The sequence below is a fragment of the Aquarana catesbeiana genome, linkage group LG04, assembly GCF_042186555.1.
Source record: "Aquarana catesbeiana isolate 2022-GZ linkage group LG04, ASM4218655v1, whole genome shotgun sequence".
Taxonomy (NCBI): Eukaryota; Metazoa; Chordata; class Amphibia; order Anura; family Ranidae; genus Aquarana; species Aquarana catesbeiana.
Window position 1 is genome coordinate 119045259 of NC_133327.1, and position 23029 is coordinate 119068287.

At 39.5% G+C, this 23029-nt stretch overlaps 1 long non-coding RNA gene across 1 annotated transcript in view; it reads left to right on the forward strand.

Moving 5' to 3' along the window:
* LOC141141405 (uncharacterized) overlaps positions 1-23029 on the forward strand; it is a 79785-nt gene that overhangs the window by 22373 nt on the left and 34383 nt on the right. The window contains exon 2 of the long non-coding RNA XR_012244063.1: positions 5626-5705. This is a non-coding gene — a long non-coding RNA (uncharacterized lncRNA). The remainder of the gene's footprint in view (positions 1-5625; positions 5706-23029) is intronic.

The window sequence follows — 23029 nt, forward strand, 5'->3', positions numbered from 1 at the left end:
GATTTCACAGTGATGTCGAGAACCCCCTGCGTGGGAAAATATACATGTATGAATGTTTGACTTGTTGTTAAATAAAAGTTGGCTACCATGCCCTTATAATTACAGTTTTGGACAGGCGCAACTCATTGAAAATGCACTTACCTCTTGAGTCTAATCACCCTATTCTTACAATATAATATATATATATATATATATATATATATATATATATATATATATATATATATATATATATATATATATATATATATAAAAGAATACAGTTTATATATAAATTATTGTTAAAAAACACTTTAACAAGATAACTGTATATACATCCATATCTATTATAAATACATAGATCATAGAGCATCGGTTATAAATGTTATCCAACTCTAGTGTTTTTTAGATAGAATCTCTTCCTCAGGAGATGGAGGTCATGCAATCTGAAACATAATGTATAAATAAACTTTATTCTTATATCTATCTATCTATCTATCTATCTATCTATCTATCTATCTATCTATCTATCTATCTATCTATCTATCTATCTATCTATCTATCTATCTATCTATCTATCTATCTATCTATCTATCTATCTGTCTATATATAGATAGATATATATATATACACACACACACAAAGCTTTTTATAATAATTTGTGGGTACTATTAAAGTTCCTCTTCTCTTTCTTTCTTTTTTCTCCTATAGTGTATTAGAGGAATCTCCATTATACATTAATTCCATATACTACTTACTACAACATTTCTAGGTGCTGGGTGGCAAATACTTAACAGTACAGTACATGGACATTTATCACTGTTTCAAAAAGGTTTTACTTTATTGAGTACATGTTGTGGAGGTTGGGCTTAGTGAACTGCCATTGTTCAACATTGTACAGAGCTTATAAAAAGAATGTTATTTATTTATTTATTTATTATATGATCTTTTGAACTTGTGGGCTCATTTAGAAAACTGCTGTTTATTTGGTCCTTCAAATATATGTCACAAATTTAACATAAATGTGGTAATCATAATCAGGCTGAAGTAAATATGATGTTTTTCTTTACAAAAAGGGAATTAGTAAAAAAGATGTCAGTCATTTTTTTGGACATAAAGTATTTACAGAAATATCTGAAGGAAAAGTATATCCCCTTTGGGAATGGATACCGGTTTTCCAGAATGTAAAAAAAAAAATTTGTGAACAATTTAAAATGTAATGGGAAACTAATTTAACAGTTTGCTATAGTAATTGATATCGCTATTAGTGGATGAATATATGAAGAAACCAGATGAAGAAATACATATTCTTCTAACACAGAGTACAGCCCTGTCCTCAAATGCGTTAATTTTAGAGAAAGTCAAAAGGGGAGAAAGGGGATTGGGACTTTGAATGAAGCACGTAGGTATAAAGAATTCAGTTAAAGCGGTTGTATACCTTTTTTTTTAACTTTTACTTACAGGTAAGCCTATAATAAGGCTTACCTGTAGGTAAAAAAAAATCCCCTAAACCTGTACGGTTTAGGAGATATTCCCCTCGCAATGCGCCGCTGACTGCAGCGGTGCATGCGCACAGGGGATTCTCGGCTGACAGCCCAGCAAACTCCAGCGCTTGCTGGACAGCAGTCTCCCGCGCTCATGCGCGGGAGTGATGACATCGCGGCTCCGGCCACTCACAGTGCCGGAGCTGTGATACCCGGAGGACACACCGAGGGGAAATGTCAGCTCCCATGGCGTGGACCGAGTGAGATGCCAGCGCCTCGTTCTTAAGGTAAGTATCTCATAATGAGCTAGTATGTGGTGCATACTAGCTCATTATGCCTTTTCCCTTGCAGGTGTAGGAAAAAAAAAAAAAGCCAGCGGGTATACAACCGCTTTAATTATATGAATTAACATACAAACACATAATCATGAGTAAGTGTATATCCAATACAATTGTAATAACTGGTACAATTCATAAAAATGTATATCTATACATACAATATAGACGGGTTGCCACATGATTATAAACAATTAATAGCTTCAGCCCCAGAAGATTAGGCTGCTGAATGACCAGGCCATTTTTTGTGATTTGGAACTGCGTTGCTTTAACTGACAATTGCGACGTTGTACCCAAACGAAATTGACGTCCTTTTTTTCCCACAAATAGAGCCTTCTTTTGGTGGTATTTGATCATCTCTGCGGTTTTTATTTTTTGCACTATAAACAAAAAAAGAGCGACAATTTTGAAAAAAAAACACAATATTTTGTACTTTTTGCTATAATAATTATCCCCATTTTTTTTAAAAAAGCTAATTTTTTCTCAGTTTAAGCCGATATGTATTCTTCTACAGATTTTTGGTAATAAAAATCTCAATAAGCATATATTGATTGGTTTGCGCAAATGTTATAGCGTCTACAAAATAGGGGATAGATTTATGGCATTTTTTTATTATTATTATTTTTTTTTACTAGTAATGGTGGCGATCTGCGATTTTTATCATGACTGCGACATTATTGTAGACACATTGGACAATTTTGACACATTTTTGGGACCATTGGCATTTATACAGCGATCAGTGCTATAAAAATGCATTGAATACTGTAAAAATGTCACTGGCAGTGAAGGGGTTAACATTAGGGGGCGATCAAGGGGTTAACTGTGTTCCCTGCTACGTGTTCTAACTGAAGGGGTGATGGGACTTGCTAGGGGAAGAGATAGATTGGTGTTCATACTTTGAAAAACCTCAGTGCATTCGATGACTTGATGGATACCGTTCAAAAGTACTTCAAATTTTCATAAGACTTTTGGAATTGGAATGAATGAACATTTCCAAAGAAACTCACATAGTTAGAAGTGTTTTCAAAAAATATTTTTCATGTTGCTGTTTCGAAATTTCTCAAAGCTATGGTTGAAAATAAACATCAATTTGATCCCATTACCAGCTAGAAAATTAAACAAACATTGGGGGTTATTTAAAAAAGGCAAATCCACTTTGCACTGCAAGTGCACTTGGAAGTGCAGTCACTGTAAATCTAAGGGGTAGATCTGAAATGAGTGGAAGCTCTGCTGATTTTATCATCCAATCATGTGCAAGCTAAAATGCTGTTTTATATTTTCCTTGCATGTCCCCCTCAAATTTACAGCGACTGCACTTCCAAGTGCACTTTCAGTGCACTTGTAGTGCAAAGTGGATTTTCCTTTTGTAAATAACCCCTATTGCCTCTTTATGTTTCACTTTGGTTTGTAGGATGCGTCTGCGTAATTGTTATATTGATAATGTGTTTAAATCAGGTTGTTTATGCTGTCACACGAAAACAGCTGTTCTTTGTATTTCCCTATCTTTTGTAAAGGGCATACATCTACCTGGCATTCACATAAATGTACAGTACATTAGATAGAGCTCAGATGGATGCCTGCAGCTGTATGATGACATAGCCATGTCCTTTACTTCTAACAATACCACACTGTTCTTATCTGCACTTTGTGAACATCCATCTACTATATTGGCTTCAGAAGAAGAGTGTTGTCAGTATTTCCTTGTCATTTGCAAGCTCCTTGATTCTAAAAGTATGCGTACATACAGTTCCTTGAAAAAGTATTCATACCCCTTGAAATTTTCCACATTTTGTCAAGTTACAACCAAAAACGTAAATTTATTTTATTGGGATTTTATGTGATAGAACAACACAAAGTCCAACACACACTCCACAAATCTGGCCTTTATGGAAGAGTGGCAAGAAGCCATTGTTGAAAGAAAGCCATAAGAAGTCCCATTTGCAGTTTGTAAGAAGCCATGTGGGGGACACAGCAAACGTGGAAGAAGGTGCTCTGGTCAGATGAGACCAAAATATTTGTGAAGTGGAAGGAAAATGATAAATGGTTTTAATTTTTTTTTACAAATAAATATCTGAAAAGTGTGGCGTACATTTGTATTCAGCCCCCTTTACTCTGATACCCCTAACTAACACCTAGTAGAACCAATTGCTTTCAGAAGTTGTCTAATTAGTAAATAGAGTTCACCTTTGTTTAATTTAATCTCAGTATAAATACAGCTGTTCTGTGAAGCCCTCAGAGGTTTGTTAGAGAACCTTAGTGAACAAACAGAATCATGAAGGCCAAGGAACACACCAGACAGGTCAGGGATAAAGTTGTGGGGAAGTTTAAAGCAGGGTTAGGTTATAAAAAAATATCCCACGCTCTGAACATCTCACCGAGCACTGTTCAATCCATCATCTCAAAATGGAAAGAGTATGGCATAACTGCAAACATAAAGTCCAAAGAACACACCAGACAGGTCAGAGATAAAGTTGTGGAGAAGTTTAAAGCAGGGTTAGGTTATCCCAAGCTTTGAACATCTCACAGAGCCACTGTTCAATCCATCATCCGAAAATGGAAAGAGTATGGCAAACTGCAAACCTGCCAAAACATGGCCGTCCACCTAAACTGACAGGCTAGGCAAGGAGAGCATTAATCAGAGAAGCAGCCAAGAGGCTCTGGAGGAGCTGCAGAGATCCACAGCTCAGGTGGGAGAATCTACTAAACTATTATTCGTGCACTCCACAAATCTGGCCTTTATGGAAGAGTGGCAAGAAGAAAGCCATTGTTGAAAGAAAGCCATAATAAGTCCCATTTGCAGTTTGTAAGAAGCCATATGGGGGACACAGCAAACGTGGAAGAAGATGCTCTGGTCAGATGAGACCAAAATTGAATGAACTTTTTGGCCTAAAAGCAAAACGCTATGTGTGGCGGAAAACTAACACTGCACATCACCCTGAACACACCATCCCCATCGTGAAACATGGTGGTGGTAGCATCATGTTGTGGGGATTCTTTTTATCAGCAGGAACAGGGAAGGTGGTCAGAGTTGATGGGAAGATGGATGGAGCCAAATACAGGGAAATCTTAGAAGATAACCTGTTACAGTCTGCAAAAGACTTTGAGACTGAGGCGAAGGTTCACCTTCCAGCAGGACGATGACCCTAAACATTCAGCCAGAGCTACGATGGAATGGTTTAGATCAAAGCATATTCATGTGTTAGAATGGCCCAAGTCCAGATCTAAATCCAATTCCAATCTGACAGAGCTTGAGCAATTTTGCAAAGAAGAATGGGAAAAAATGTCACTCTGTAGATGTGCAAAGCTGGTAGAGACATCCCCAAAAAGACTTTCAGCTGTGATTGCGGGGAAAGGTGGTTCTACAAAGTATTGACTCAGGGGGGCTGAATACAAATGCACTCCACACTTTTCAGATATTTATTTGTAAAAAATATTGAAAACCATTTATCATTTTCCTTCCACCTCACAATTATATGCCACTTTGTGTTGGTCTATCACATAAAATCCCAATAAAATACATATACATTTTTAGTTGTAACATGATGAAATGTGGAAAATGTCAAGGAGTATGAATACTTTTTCAAGGCACTGTAGCTGAGTACAACACATCCAACTGGAAGGGAAGTTCTCTTTATTTCCCATAATTCAACTTCATTTGTCAGATCCCTGTCCTTTAATAATTACTACTTGATATTTGTTAAACCAAGCTACAGCTGTGTTATAATGTATGTACGGGCACATTTTTTCATATTTTTTTTTTTTAAGAGGCAAACCCAAAGTGGTATTTTTATCTTTTTGCAGGCTTATATGTTTTTTTTTATTTACAGTGAGTAAACATATGTCTTGATCTTGAACAGATCTGTGGAACTACCAGAACCTGCAGGATATCCAAAGGACTGCTAAAAAGGTGGGACTTGTTTACTTTCAATGGGTAGTCCAATGATATACTACAATATTTGTCGACAAATAATGCAGTTTTTTACTTCCTTGGGCTCATTTAAACTGGGTTCATTGGAACTGCACTGGCCAGGTTTGCCCAGCACATGGCAAAATGCCTTGTTTCCTATGTGCGTTGAAAAATATACTGCATGCTATACTTTTATTCAGTGCAGGTTGTTAGATGAACCATGACCTCACAATGCCTCTATATAAAATAGAAGCAAATTGAAATATCACCCGTTACATTTCAACAAACTTCTCTGAAGGAAATAAAAAAGAAGTGAGTATACCCCTAGTGCACACCAGCAGTGACACATTCGGTATGGCCCATTCGTGTAAATGAGCCGTTAAAAGACATTAAAAAAAAATATGAATATATTAGTAAAGGGTAAACATTTTTGTTAAGACCATTATCATGAAGACAAAAAGTATGAGGGAATCCAAAATTTTGGAGCTGTAGCCAGAGCAGGAGTTAAGGGAAAGTCCCCAAACTAGGACATGTGTTCTTGTGACAACTCTCTAATTTTGTTCACTTTGCAGAGATTTCCTCTTATTTCCTGTTGCATCTTCTGGACAGGAAGTGAAGGGGAGTTTCTCCAGTGGGACAAAGCAAGCAAAAAAAAAAAGACTTTTTATTCCAGTTTTAAACTGAGTGAGAAAGAGTTAACATTTCTGTGAGGTTTTTCTTTTTGATTGTGATCCATTGGGGAAATTCACTCTCACTTCCTGTGATCCCGTGTAAATGTTTCCCATCACTTTTCCAACAAAGATACAAATAGCAATTTAAACCTTAAAAAAAAACCTCAAACTTTCCACGCTCTACCCAAAACCAAGTGGTATTAAACTTTTTTGGCTAGAGTTTAACTTTTAAACCAATCATTCTTAAAGGGGATGAAAATTTTTTTATACAGGTTTTCCATATTATGTTCATGACTAATATACAAATATAATCTGAAGTACGGTGTTGGTAAAACTGTACATATTATCACAACTACTTGCATCCAGGTCAATTGCCTTGTTTTTTTAGCACAATTTGGGCTTTTATTTTTGTAGTAAATGGTAATGGATCTCCTGACTTTTTAAAAATATGTTTAAAATTTAGTTGCATATTCCTTGCAATTAAGCTAGGACTAAGGCTTCTGCCGAAACGCATTAGTTTTAGCATTTTATTGTCACTCTGATGTAACCAATAAATACACCTATGGACTACAATGTTGCCGGCTCTGTCTATTGACATATTTCTTGCACTTGCCATACCCTACCACCAAAGAACAACCCAAATAAATTCTCCTGCTCCTGATGATCATATATATGCGATATGACAATACCACATATATGTGTCTGTTGTTTGTAGATGTATTAGGGTCCAGAAAAGAACAGTCCTCATTTTGCTGTTTTTACCCTACCTTAAGAATACTGATATTGACAGTAACTGACACTGATACTAATTATTTTTTTTTTAATCCTACCTAAAATGACTGTCCCTGACCTCTGACCCTGACCCTAACCTTTGAACCTAACCTTGACCCTAACTCTAACCCTGGCCCTGACCTACATAAAACCCTTTTCTATTTTGCTTTATTTGTTATTATTATTGTTTTACTTTACTACATTTCTTTGTTTATACTTTTCTCTTCTGGCAAGGTGAAAAAGATACAATTTTTTTTCTCCATTCAAGAGAAGAAAAAAACACTAGCAGGGGCCTGTACAGTGACTGACATCTGCGATAGCCAATCAGAGGCTATCACAGCAATCAGGTAATTGGGAACTGGGCCTTCTGTCATTGGTATTGGGCCCGGACTCTCAGTGGGAGCCTGGTCTCTGTGTTGGGAGTGTTCTGTGCAGCATACTTCCAGCAAAAACACAGGTATGTATATATATGGCTCCAAAGATAAAGACCTCTATGAGGTTAAGCACAAAAAAACTAAGAAAAAAAGGTTTTTTTTTGCCTGTAGCGTTTTTTGTGGGTGGGTTTTTGGGGTTATTTTCTATGTTCTTTTGTGTTTGAGCTTTGTTTTATTTGGGTTTTGATTTGTTAGGGTCTTTTATTTATTTATTTTTATGGGGTCGACAGCAGCAACAGCAGTGTGAATCTGTTGGTGTCACCACAACAGTTGCCCTTTGCGGTGAAGCAATGCAGATTACTGCGGTGATGTTTAGTCCACTAAAGCACCACAGTTTACTGTACACCTAAACACTACTTCCCCACCATACAGCTTTTCCAATAGCTGCAAATAAAACAAGGGGATAGGCCCCACATTATCAGCATTATGTTTCGTAGGCCAAACATAATGTGAGAGGCAGAGGCATAATTTAGAACAAGCTTAATAGGGCCACCAGAGTCTAAAATTCAAAAAGCTAAAACAATAAGGTAGCTATCAAGAAGTATGTTTAGGAAAACCCTGGTCAGGATCAAAAGTGGTAGACTGGCCAGAGTCAGTTAGAGCCAGGTTGGTAACCGGAATCAAGTTACTGGATCAATAAGCACATTGGTGGCACAGTGGTGTAGTGGGTAGCACTCTCCCCTAGCAGTAAAAAGGGCTGCTGGTTCCAATCCCAACCATGACACTACCTGCCTGGAGTTTGCATGTTCTCCCTGTGCCTGCGTGGGTTTCCTCCAGGTACTCCGGTTTCCTCCCACACTCCAAAGACATGCTGATAGGTTGGCTTCTGTCCAAAATTGGCCCTAGTATATGAATATGAGTTGTGGACCTTGGATTGTGGTCTCCTTGAGGGTAGGGACCGATGTATGTGTGGAGTGCTGCGTAAATTGACAGCGCTATATGGGTACCTTAAATAAAATAATAATATAATAGATGAGCATCTTAATGAGACACAATGTACAGGGATAGGGACAATTGTAGACATGCATCCACACTCACTCAGATTGAACTGGATGGACTGGTGTCTTTATTCAATCTTACTAACCATGTAACATTGTCATCAGGACAGCAATACTTCACAACCTTTTTGGTAGTTGTCTAAGTTCATTAATGCACCAGGACTTTTGCAGTTACATGCATCTGGCCCACCACACCATGATATCAGACATACTTCTGCTCAGCTTTTCATATATTTTGCTATTGGAAATATCCATACAAGAGCGCAGCATTATAAAATCATCTTCCTATTCCTGCATCAAAATAATTGAACAAAAGTAGGCTCCTGCTTCCCATGTGTCTTTAGTTAATGTTCTGACAATAATTAATACATAAATGATCTTATTTTTAAGTGATTTGGCCATTAGGTAAAACATATATTAAAGAAGCCCAATAATACATCTGTATAAGACATCATTAAAAGAAACTCGCATATTACAAATTTTGTACACATAACAAAACACATAACAAAATTAAACTACCGGAGGTAACAGACTGAATTTTGTGTAAATCCATTGTATTGACTGATGCATGTGATGGGATTTAAACCTGTTCATTATCAGTATACTATAAAATTTTACATAAAACAATCACAGCAACAACCACAGCAACTGTTTTTATTAATGATGATGATAATAATAATAAAAATAATAATAATAATAACAACAACAACAATTTGCTCTAAGGAAAGAAACAATATGATCCGCTCTAAATCCTTGTTTTTGGCTTAATTTTAGGATTCAAATAGATGTTGTTAATAGAGGGCAGTATATGCAAATAGAAGCCCTGTCTATCTGTAATTGAATCTAAGTCACTATTTTCAGGCGAGAGAAGGCGTTCCTCACTTCTGTTCCACATCTCAGAATTTGGAAAGTGGGGTGGGTGTCAGAATAAGAGAAGGAATTCTACAATTTCATTTAAAAATGTAATGGTGGATACACTGATAAGCAAATAGAGGAGGGGGAGGCTTTTGCTTAAAAAGGATAAAAAAAAATGCTGCATGGTTTTAATATCATCCTAGATAGTAAGAGAATGATATATCCATGCTGACTGATTTCATATATCCTGATAGGAGAGAATTACAGATACAAAAAACCAATGATCTATAAAATAGAATAAAGTAACAAAGGAGAGGGAAATGTTATTTTTTCTAGGATGTTATCAGCTAATTTATATTCATTTAAGCATATATCCCATCAGTTCAGCTTCCTAATCTAGGTATATTCTTTCTCTACACTGTATAACCTTCCTGTAAATACTTTTTGATCATGCTTAGCTGACTTGCGTATGGACTGATGACTGTGGCTCAAACTGCCAGACATGAGTAAATGAACAGACATTAAAGAGGAGCTTCAGCCAGGTTCCAAAAAATTAAAAATCAGCAGCTACAAAAACTGTTGCTGCTGTTTTTTAATAAACAGACTCTCACCTGTTCATGGATCCAGCACCATCCTGACTAGGGCCGGTTCTTCGGCAGTGTTTGGGTTCCCTTTCACTTTCGGGTAAAGTTCTGTTTTGAAGTGGATCCACCATTTTCATATGGATTAAGTCAGTATTTACAAGGAATTAATGGAACCACACATAGGGGTATTATTATAAAGTTATGAATGTGATTCGCACCAAACATTTACTGGTGGTAATTCAATCACTGTCGATTAAAATGCATGTCCCAGGAAGATTCACCTGCAGGGAATGGGTTGGAGAAAGTTAGATTAACTGCTTTATAAAAATGTTCCAGAGTGTAAATTGGGTGTACCATCACGATTTTAGCTAAAAGAGTAGGTGAAGCTATCTAAAAAATAAATAAAGGGTTTTAAACGACAGTGTTTCGGCACACTTCCAAAGACGTCACCATAAAAATCCAGGTAGTTTAGAATTTTGGGGTACAGAAAAATTGAGAGAGGGAAACCTAAAGTGAGGGATCTCACAAGCCGAAACAAGATGGATATATATACAGTATATATTGAAAGCACTCTTCCCCAATGGCCTATACATTGACATTGACTGTGACGGGAGTTACTTTGGGTGGGGGGCTCGTGCAACCCAGCTTACCCTTGGGAGCACTGGAAACCCATTTCTTATGTGTAAGTCACACTGTGCCTATTAGGGACACAGGGTGACCAAGAACCCCAGTCGGGTCTGTCCTAACCAGACTCCCAGTACAACCACACCGGACTCAGCATTTTGTATTACCCCTGTCATCCTGGGTTCTATAAGTGTGGTTTGTGTTGAAAGTCGAAGAGGCTCTTTTACTTGGGATAGTAATATTTATGAACAATCTCCCTCAAGAAATATATGAAGATAAATCATTCCACCTTTCAGACTGCTAGAAAATTGTAGGAGTGTCTCATAGACCATTGCTAGATAGTTTGAGGTGTTTTTCTTTAAACGCTTCTAAGCGCAAACGCGGCAAAACGCCGCTAGACGCAGCATGTAAACGCGGCAAAACAGACGTTTTAAGCGTTGGTTGCTATTTGTCAAGTTAAATCATTCAGGAGAGGTTGTAAAAACGTCCCGTGTACATGAAGCATTATATGTTGGATTAGCTTACGGGTTAATGAAATCACTGTCAGCTAATAGCTATTAGTTGCTAGAGGGGAGATTTCTCCAACAGCCCTCCCTGCAGATAAAACTGTCTACTGTTGAAAAGTTTGAATATACCTGTGTCTCTTGTTACTGGAAGTATAGTTTACCCCACCCTGTGCCATTATGCAAAGAAGGGGGGATTGTCCCAGAGTGTATATCTCTTTGTGCCTGTGTTTCAATAAACAGTCTTATGTTTCTTACCACCCTACACTGAGTTACGGCTAATGACTGGGTGGGCTAAGGGATCTTGGATCGTGCTGGTACCAGGCAAGTGAAGCTTATATGGCGGACATACTCCTCTTAAATACGGGGTCCATCACTTTGATTACAATTGTTTTATATGTAATGGAAGATTTGTTTTTTGTTTAATGTTTCTTTTTTATACTTTGAGTAATTATAATTAAATTACAGTACATATAGGTGATTTCTATATTTATTTATATTTCAACATTTTTATATTTGTTTATTTTTGTATGTATATTTATGTATATATATTCCCTTAATTCATTCATAACAGATTTTGAAAACTACAATTAATTATATTATATTTGATGTTAAAGGGTTAGAGCATGGGTGCTGAACCTGTGGTCCTCCAGCTTTTGCGGAACTACAAGTTCCATGAGTCATTGCAAGGCTGACAGTTAACAAGCATGACTTCCAAAGGCTGAAGTATGACAGGACTTATAGTTCAGCAACAGCTGGAGGGCCACAGGTTGAGCACCTATGGACTAGAGCATGCCACGCAATAAGCAAATTAACTATGCAGTCTCCTTTGGACCCAACATCAGTTGTTTGGACGATCTTGTAGGAAAGAGTTTTGGGTGAATTTTTTTTATAGTGGTGCATGCTCAGACAACCCCAGCCCTTTGGAGGTCCTGTGTAACAAAGCATGCATTACAGAGGAGAGGTCTGAACACACATTTTCCGGAATCTCTGTAGGCTGCAGAACACACTGTTGATTCATTTATCTTGGTCAGGAGAGAAACGCTGAACAGGTGCATGTACAGCAGCAGAGTATTCTGACATTTCTACACTTGTTCTAACTGGTTCGGTTCTGAGCACCATCAAATGTCAGTGCAGTTTGCTTGTTTTTTAAATAAATAGAATGGTTTTAATGGTATCACACTATGGAATTTATAATTGCTTTTATATTGGCTGAATGGATGAGAAACCAGTGACACTGAGGATTTATCAAGCTAAGCGCCTTTGACCTGAAAATTTAGAGGGTCATTTACTTCTTGTGAGTGTAACTGTGCGAACAGATTTGGGCACAGCACTGCTTTTTCAAGTGATTTTGCACAGAGACGCTTTTCAAGTTTAATAGACACAAATAAAATACAAAGAAGATACATTCTAATATATATTTCAAAAACTCTCTTTTTTATTTTACTTTCACAAAATACATTTTGTGTTTTTGGTCACAGTGCGAGTTTTTTATTTTTTATTTGTGCACATATGTTATTCTACCGTTTATCAATGGTTATGAATATATCATATGAGAGTGTGGGGAGGGTCAGCTAAGTGCACTTGAAGTTTCCTTTGATGTTTTTCCAGAGTGTATGATGTCACACTTGTGATGCTAGTACTCGCCAAAATGATAAACCCAATACAAGTCTTCATTTTCTAAAGGGGAATATAAAAACTGTATTCTTCAATAGGGATGAGCTCAGGCATGGTTAAACACTCCTCCACTATCCTGCTAGGAAGGTTTTACTGTGGACAGCCAACCATAAGGGGAAGAGGCATTTCCCACCCCGCAGCCACATGTGTACAAGGGGCATGATTATGATTTATACTTCTATTTATGGACAGGATTTTGCTAATGCATGTGAATAATAATTACTATTTGTAAGAAACAACAAAAAGAAAAATGAATGGCATTATTAGTGGTGCCACTGATTTAAAAAAAAATCATGACTTTAAAATCGAGAATTTTTAATTACAATTAATCATTAAAAAAGGAGATAATTCCTTTAATGATTAATGCAATTTTGTCTCACTGAAAAAGAAAATATAGGTATAGTTTTAGAATTTCAAAAAACAGTATATGTTTTAACTCTTAAGAGTATCACGTTAAGGTGCACTCTAGTGCCGTGTTTTACATTGTTCATCTGTACCATAGCAGTACTATTCCCCCTCCCCCTTTGTTAGATTTAGAAGTGACAACCATCATTCTTCAACTTATAACATCACTATAAGTGTCACTGCAAATTAATAAATGGTTAAAACTAAGCAGAAAGGAGAAAGGTTTTGCCTAGTACCGGTATGAGCATCAGGAAGGGACATTTATTATCAACTTTTCCAAATATCATAAAGGCAGTTTATACTCTTTTCATTTTTATATTTTGTACATATAAAGATGTTAGCGAGACCAGCTTGATGTTAATAATCTTAATAAAATAAAATGTTTTTTTATATTAAAAACCTAATTTTATTTGTAATTTGTGATTATATATGTGTACTTGAGGGCAGAAATCTTTGCTCATTGAATATGCAGGCTTTGCTTCATGTTTTGCAAAACTACACAATGGTCATTTTACCGAGTTCTTTTCAAAATAAGTTGTTAAAAGAGAGAGAGTAAATGCGCCAATGGCCAATCCAACAATTGCTATATTGAAAAAAATAATGGACACAAGTTTGTATAGGGCATATGAACAGATAATTTAAAGTGGAATTCTAAAATGCAACACATTTTTTTTCACCTGTTAGCTGACACTCTCCCAGGGCACATTAAACAGGTAGAAGTGGTATTAAACCCAAAATGTATTATATTGCAGCTTACAAATCATTAGATGTGGTGGCTGCATCCGTTATCTTTATTTTTTTTCCCCTCTGTTTTCACCTGGATATCTGCCCAGTAACACACCTTTTGTATTAGTGAGAAATAACTCTGGAAGAATGAGGACAGGAGGCACAGCAGACAGCAGCATTGTCAGTCTGGGGAAGGGGGGAGTAGTGTTAAATGAATTAGCAGATTTAGATACACTAACAAATTGAAGTCAAACTCCAGCTCACACTTAATAATCAATTACAACACACACAGGTTGAATTACTAAAACTGGAGAGTGCAAAATCTGGTGCAGCTCTGCATAGAGACCGGATTCCAGTTTTTTTATGTCAAAGCTTGACCGCTTGCCAACCGGCTCACGCTAATATACATCGGCAGAAGAGCACATACAGGCATACTAGGTACCTGTACGTTGCCCTTTAAGAAGTGGCGCCTGCTGCGAGCTCCGTGAGTGTGATCACGGGTCCCACGGACTCGATGTCCGCGGGGATACTCGCGATCGTTTCACGGTGAGGAAGAACGAGGAAATGCTAATGTAAACAATCATTTCTCCATTCTGCCTAGTGACAGGACACTGATCACAGCTCTCTGTAATCGGGAGCTGTGATCAGTGTCGTGTCACATATAGCCCATCCCCCCACAGTTAGAATCACTCCCTAGGACACACTTAACCCCTACAGCGCCCCCTAGTGGTTAACCCCTTCACTGCCAGTCACATTTACCCAGTAATCAGTGCATTTTTAATCACACTGATCGCTGTATAAATGTGAATCGTCCCAAAATAGCGCCAAAAGTGTCTGATCTGTCCGCCATAATCTCGCAGTCATGATAAAAATCGCTGATCGCCGCCATTACTAGTAAAAAAAAAAACAATATTAATAAAAATGCCATAAAACTATCCCCTATTTTGTAGACACTATAACTTTTGCGCAAACCAATCAATAAACACTTATTGCTATTTTTTTTTAAACAAAAATATGTAGAAGAATACGTATTGGCTTAAACTGAGGAAAAAAAATGTTTTGTTATATATTTTCTGGGGATATTTATTACAGCAAAAAGTAAAAAATAATACTTTTTTTCAAAATTGTCGCTATTTTTTTGTTTATAGTGAAAAAAATAAAAACCGCAGAGGTGATCAAATACCACCAAAAGAAAGCTCTATTTGTGAGGAAAAAAAAGACGTCAATTTTGTTTGGGAGCCACGTCGCACGTCCGCGCAATTGTCAGTTAAAGCAATGCAGTGCCGAATCGCAAAAAGTGCTCTGGTCTTTTGCCAGCAAAATGGTCCGGGGCTGAAGTGGTTAAAGTGATTGTAATGTCTCTTTTTAAAAAAAATAATAAACATGTTATACTTACCTCCTATGTGCAGTTGGTTTTGCACAGAGCAGCCCAGATCCTTCTCTTCTCCTGTCCCTCTTCGCTGCTCTTAGCCCCTCCCTCCTGTCGAGTGCCCCCACAGGAAACAGCTTGCTATGGGGGCACCCGAGCCGAGCTGCAGCTCCATGTGTCCATTCAGACATGGAGCTTCCATTCAGCCCTGCCCTCTTTCTCTCCTGTTTGGCTACCTGACTTTGATTGACAGCTGTGGGAGCCAATGGCGCCGCTGCTGTGTCTCAACCAATCAGTAAGAGAGTCCCAGATGGCCGAGGGACTCATGGACATCGCTGGACAGAGATTGGGCTCAGGTAAGTATTGGGGGGTGCTGGGGAAGCTGCTACACACAGAAGGCTTTTTATCCTAATGCATAGAATGCATTAAGATGAAAAACCTTCTGCCTTTACAACTCAAACACAAATAAAGGTGCAAAAACCTAGAATCATAATTATCCCGATAGCAGTACAGTTTGTCATGGGATACACAGTCTATATTAGTCCATATAGGTGGTCAATGATATATGGAGAATAGGGAGTCTGGAACACTCAGGGCTGCCAACATATGGAAACAGAAACCAAGTTCCAAAGGTACTGCAAAAAACAAGGAAAGAGGCGCCTCTGAGTCTAGACGATTAAAACTTTTAATAGTACATAAGGTAAATAACTCACATTTGAGTGGAAAGTATAGGCATGTGGCACACATGGAAGGTCATCTGCTGGTTCCATCTTCCCCCTTGCACCTCACGCCTCGTTTTGAGTCCTGCCATCAGAGCCGGCTCTTTCTTTACAGCGGTGGACTCTATCCAGTCAGCACCCAAGCGTGAAGGACCGGGAAAGCAGGACCATCCACACCAGGACTTACCCTTGTTGGGACCCACATGCCTATACTTTCCACTCAAATGTGAGTTATTTACCTTATGTACTATTAAAAGTTTTAAACGTCTACACTCCGAGGTGCCTCTTTCCTTGTTTTTTGCTTTTACACCTCCTTTAACCACTTAACAACCGGCCCATAGCCAAATGACGGCTACAGGGCGGTTGTTTAACTCTGGGAGGACGTCCAGGGACGTCCTCCCAGAATTCTGCTCTCGCGCGCCCCCTAGTGCGCGCACTCGAGAGCATCCGTGATCGCCGGGTCCACAGGACCCGGCGCATCACAGATCCCGGTAAATGGCCGCTGATCGCGGCCGTTTACCATGTGATCGCTCCGTCAAATGACGGAGCGATCACATGTAAACAAACCGGCGTCATCTGATGACGCCGGTTCCTCTCCTCCCCCTCTCCTCCCCTCCTGTGTACCGATCGGTACACAGTGACCGAAGAGGCGGATGGATGGATGGCTGCAGCGTTGTGGGCTGCATCTGTAGTGCCCACAGCGCTGCACAGAGACATCCAGCCATCCATCCATCCATGCTCAGCCATCCCTACTACTCTGCATGCCCTGCAATGCTGTGCAATACTCTGCAATTCCCTCTGCAATACCCCGCAATACTCTGCCATACCCTGCAATACCCCGCAATACTCTGCCATACCCTGCAGTACCCCGCAATACTCTGCCATACCCTGCAATACCCCGCAATACTCTGCCATACCCTGCAGTACCCCGCAATACTCTGCCATACCCTGCAATACCCCGCAATACTCTGCCATACCCCGCAATACTCTGCCATACCCTGCAATACCTCGCAATACTCTGCCATACCCTGCAATACCCCAAAATACTCTGCCATACCCCGCAATACTCTGCCATACCCTGGAATACCCCGCAATACTCTGCCATACCCTGGAATACCCCGCAATACTCTGCCATACCCCGCAATACTCTGCCATACCCTGGAATACCCCACAATACTCTGCCATACCCTGGAATACCCCACAATACTCTGCCATACCCTGCAATATCCCGCAATACTCTGCCATACCCTGCAATACCCCGAAATACTCTGCCATACCCTGCAATACCCTGAAATACCCCGCAATACTCTGCCATACCCCGCAATACTCTGCCATACCCCGCAATACTCTGCCATACCCCGCAATACTCTGCCATACCCCGCAATACTTTGCCATACCCTGCGATACTCTGCCATACCCCGCAATACTCTGCCATACCCTGCAATACCCCGCAATACTCTGCCATACCCTGGAATACCCCGCAATACTCTGCCATACCCTGCAATACCCCGCAATACTCTGCCATACACTGGAATACCCCGCAATACTCTGCCATACCCTGCAATACCCTGAAATACCCTGAAATATCCCGCAATACCCAGCCATACTCTGCAATACTCAGTGATACCCAGCCATACTCTGCCATACCCAGCCATGCTCTGCAATACCCCACAAAAATCTGCAATACTCTGCCATAACCCGCAATACTCTGCCATACCCAGCCATACTCTGCCATACCCAGCCATACTCTGCAATACCCAGCCATACTCTGCAATACTCGGTGATACCCAGCCATACTCTGCAATACCCAGCCATACTCTGCAATACTCGGTGATACCCAGCCATACTCTGCAATACTCGGTGATACCCAGCCATACTCTGCAATACTCGGTGATACCCAGCCATACTCTGCAATACTCGGTGATACCCAGCCATACTCTGCCATACCCAGTCATACTCGGCGATACTCTGCAATACCCAGCCATGCTCAGCCGTACCCAGCCTCTGTATGTGGCCAGGCTGTGGAAGTCTCACACATGTGGTATCGCCGTACTCAGGAATAGTAGGAGAATCTATTTTGGGGGGTCATTTTTGGTATATACATGCTATGTGTTAGAAATATTGTATAAATGGACAACTTTGTGTTAAAAAAAAAAAAAAGCGTTTTAACCACTTCCCGCCTTCCGTCATACGACGTCCTTGACTTTGTGCGGGGATATCTGAATGATGGTGCAGCTACAGGCATCATTCAGATATCATCTTTTTCAGCCGGCGATTCCCTACACCATAAGAATGATCGTAGCGGCTGTTACACTGCTTGATCGTTCTTACGGGAGGCGAGAGGGGACGCCCCCCCTCCCGCCGCCCTCCGGTGCTTCTACCGACTCACTGCTATGATCGAAGCCAGGATCTTTTTTTTTTTTTTTTTTTTTATTTCAGGAACAGCCTAGAGGTGAGATGTGGGGTCTTATTGACCCCATATCTCACTGTAAAGAGGACCTGTCATGCCATATTCCTATTACAAGGGATGTTTACATTCCTTGTAATAGGAATAAAAGTGATCAAAAAATTTTTTTTTTTGGAAAAAAGTGTCAAACTAAAATAAATAAAGTAAAATGAACAATAATAAAAATTTTTTAAAGCGCCCCTGTCCGTGTGCTCGCATGCAAAAGCGAACGCATACGTAAGTCCCGCCCACATATGAAAACGGTGTTCAAACCACACATGTGAGGTATCGCTGCGATCGGTAGAGCAAGAGCAATAATTTTGGCCCTAGACCTCCTCTGTAACTCAAAATTTGTAACCAGTAAAAAATTTTAAAGCGTCGCCTATGGGGATTTTTAAGTGGTGAAGTTTGGCGCCATTCCACAAGCGTGTGCAATTTTGAAAGGTGACATGTTAGGTATCTATTAACTCGGCGTAACTTCATCTTTCATATTATGCAAAAACATTGGGCTAACCTTACTGTTTTGTTTTTTTTTAAAGCAAAAAACAGTTTTTTTTTCCAAAAAAAACACGTTCCAAAAATTGCTGCGCAAATATCGTGCAAGATAAAAAGTTGCAATGACCGCTATTGTATTCTCTAGGGTCTTTGCTAAAAAAACATATATAATGTTTTGGGGTTCTCTGTAATTTTCTAGCAAATAAATGATGATTTTTACATGTAGGAGAGAAATGTCAGAATTGGCCTGGGTGCTCCAGAACGCCTGAAGGTGCTCCCCTGCATGTTGGGCCTCTGTATGTGGCCACGCTGTGTAAAAGTCTCACACATGTGGTATCGCCATACTCGGGAGTAATAGCAGAATGTGTTTTGGGGTGTAATTTGTGGTATGCATATGCTGTGTGTGAGAAATAACCTGCTAATATGACAATTTTGTGAAAAAAAAAAAAAGAAAAAAAAAAAACTTGATTTTGCAAAGAATTGTGGGAAAAAATGACAACTTCAAAAAACTCATCATGCATCTTTCTAAATACCTTGAAATGTCTTCTTTCCAAAAAGGGGTCATTTGGGAGGTATTTGTACTTTTCTGGCATGTTAGGGTCTCAAGAACTGAGATAGGCCGTCAGTACTTCAGGTGTGATCAATTTTCAGATATTGGTACCATAGCTTGTGGACGCTATAACTTTCACAAAGACCAAATAATATACACTAATTTGGGTTATTTTTACCAAAGATATGTAGCGGTATAAATTTTGGCCAAAATATATGAAGAAAAATTACTAATTTTCAAAATTTTATAACAGAAACGAAGAAAAATTTATTTTTTTACAGATTTTTCGGTCTTTTTTCTTTTATAGTGCAAAAAATAAAGAACCCAGCGGTGATTAAATACCACCAAAAGAAAGCTCTATTTGTGTGAAAAAAAGGACAAGAAATTCATATAGATACAGTGTTGCATAACTGAGTAATTGTCATTCAAAATGTGAGAGCACCAAAAGCTGAAAATTGGTCTGGTTATTAAGGGGGTTTAAGTGCCCAGTGGTCAAGTGGTTAAGTGAACAAAATGAAGTTAGAAGCTGATTGGCTACCATGTACAGCTGCACCAGATTTTGCACTATCCAGTTTTAGTAAATCAACCCCACAGTTTTTCCTTTTGAGATAAAGGTTTTGCATGAATGAATAAAAGCTTATAATTTGAATCACCCCTGCCAGTGTTAAGTGGTTTGTCTCATCCATGTAAACTGACACATTCAGCTTGTGCTTTTGAAAAACAATAGGCTTTTTGGCTGGATCACCAGATGAAAACAGAAGAAAGAAAACCTAAAAAGGAAACTAATGCAGCCATCACATCTAGGAATTGGTAAACTATAATACAATAAATGTTTTCTTTTGGGTTTAATATTGTTTTAACCACTTCCCGCCCAGCCTATAGCAAAATGACGGCCAGGCGGTGGTTCAGTTATCCTGACTGGACGTCATATGACGTCTTTCAGGATAACAGCCAGCAGTGCACAGTGCGGTGATCAGTAGTGCAGCGTGTCAGTCTGACACACCACTACACCGATCTCGGTAAAGAGCCTCTGATCCAATCACGGTTGATCAAAACATGAACAGGAAGAGCCGTTTATTGGCTTTTACTTACTCTGCTAACAGGGGGGGTCTGCGCTGATGCCAACACTGGACAACCAGGGATGCCTCCAGGACCACCAGGGATGGCCAGCACACATGGGTATGCCCCCCATGGCCACCAGGGATGCCACACAGTGTCCTAAAAGAGGCCAATCAGTGCCCAGAAATGGTGCCAATCAGTGCCAACTACAAATGCCTGGCAGATGTCTCCTCATCAGTGATGCCCAGCAGTGCCACCCATCAGTGTCCATCAGTGCCACCCATCAGTGTTTATCAGTGCCCATCCATGCCCATCAGTGCCACCTATCAGAGCCACCCATAGGTACCCATCTGTGCAGCCTTTCAGTGCCCATCAGTGCCGCCTATTAGTGCCCATCAGTACTGCATACCAGTGCCACCTATCAGGGCCCATCAGTGCCGCCTATCAGTGTCACCTATCAGTGCACATCATCAGTGCCCATCAGTGCCACCTCATCAGTGCCCATCAGTGCCACCTTATTTACTTACAAAATTTTATAAGGGAAACAAAGAAAAACTTTTTTTTTTCTAAATTTTCGTTTTTTTTTTATTTGTTACGCAAAAAAATAAAAACCCCAGCAATGATCAAATACCACTAAAAGAAAGCTCTATTTGTGGGAACAAAATGATAAAAAATGTGTTTGGGTACAGTGTAGCATGACTGCGCAATTGTCATTCAAAATGCAACAGCGCTGAAAGCTGAAAATTGGTCTGGTCAGGAAGGGGCGAAAGTGTCTGGTATTGAAGTGGTTAAATACCAGAAAAAGCTGTGAATATTTGCAGTCAATAGAACCTGCAAGGCCTTTCTAGCTTCACAATAGGAGGGTAGGAATGAAATGGCGTCCTTGTGTGTCATAGCCATGATAAAGACCATCACTTTGTCCTTTAAAGCAATAGACCTTCAACAGACCATGGCCATATCGTGCATGCTGGAAACGTGATGATGAAGTTCCCGGGAGGTGTTGCTTTGACAGCCTGGCTGCAAAGGAAGGAGCTGGAAAGTGATGGCGACCGCAAACTTCAAAGCAACATTCAAGTCGCAAATCATGGAGCTCAGATGAAATAAAATCAGCAAGGGAAGCACCTTCACATTTAACCCTATCAATGGTAAGCTTTGCTGAGGCTAGAGTTGGACACCATACGTGACTTTTTTAATGCATTTTTATACTTTCCCTTTAAAACACCACAACTAAATAGTAAAAAAATGCTTTTATTTGTATTGTGTATGTTAAACCTTGTGCAGATTTTTGTTATCCAAACACCTATTCATAAAAACCGAATACATGTTTGTGCTGCCCATCGTGAATTTGTATTAAGGAAAGTGTGCAAGGGTTTTTCTCCAAACCGTTTTTAGGTTATCATGGAATGTAAAGTATGTCAAATACGGATGGATTTACTCAGTGAATGCACAGAATGCTGTTAAGACAACCTGTGTTTAAGTGGAATTCTTGCTGTTCTCTTACAATACACTTTCACCTTGAAGAGAATTAATTGTCTGAAAAAAAAAAGAATGTTCACATGGTCTCTCCATCACATGGCAAATCCTCGGTCTAAGCCGTTCTTCTTCCGCTTTTATTCTGACAATTTCTTTGTGATAGTCCAAAAATGTATTTCATGACCGTGAAAGGGTGTACGTGTGTGATTACTGCGATTGTGTCTTTTGTGCCTTTACACTGTATCATCGGATCTAAAGAAAATCTCATACTTATATTTGCCTCATTTCTAAAAAAGTCTTATATATAGATAGATATCTATCTATCTATATATATATATATATATATATATATATATATATATATATATATATATATATATATATATATTTATGGTTGGAGCCCTATGTCCGATATGGACATAGATAACATTTATAATTAAGATAAGACTTACCATCGGAAATAGACCTGGAAGTGGAGGCTGCAGCGTCTGTCACCACCTGGGGTGACTGGGCCGAAACCATGGGTATAAATAGGGATATGCCATTCCAGGCGGACAGGAATTCCTCCCACATAGATAGGTCCGCTATTGCTGCGGAGTCTAGATTTAGGATCTGGTCGGGGTCTTGTGTTTCTGACAGGAATCTCAGCAGGCATGACACGAAGGTGCGGCCTTGTGGAATAATTCGCATGGCGAAATTAAGCATTCCCAGGAGAGATTGCAACTGCTTTTTGGTGCACCCCTTGGTGTGGGTGAATTTGTGAAGGGCCGCCCTAATGTGGGTTAGTTTGTCGAGGGGGAGACTGGCTTGCATAGCGCAGGTGTCTAAGTTGACCCCGAGAAAGGTGATGTTGTGTGCTGGGCCGTCGACTTTGTGCTCGGCGATGGGAACATTGAGATTTCTGAATATCACTCTGAGTTTGTCGAGGTCTTCTGGGGGCTTGCTAGGAGGTTCTATTAGTAGGA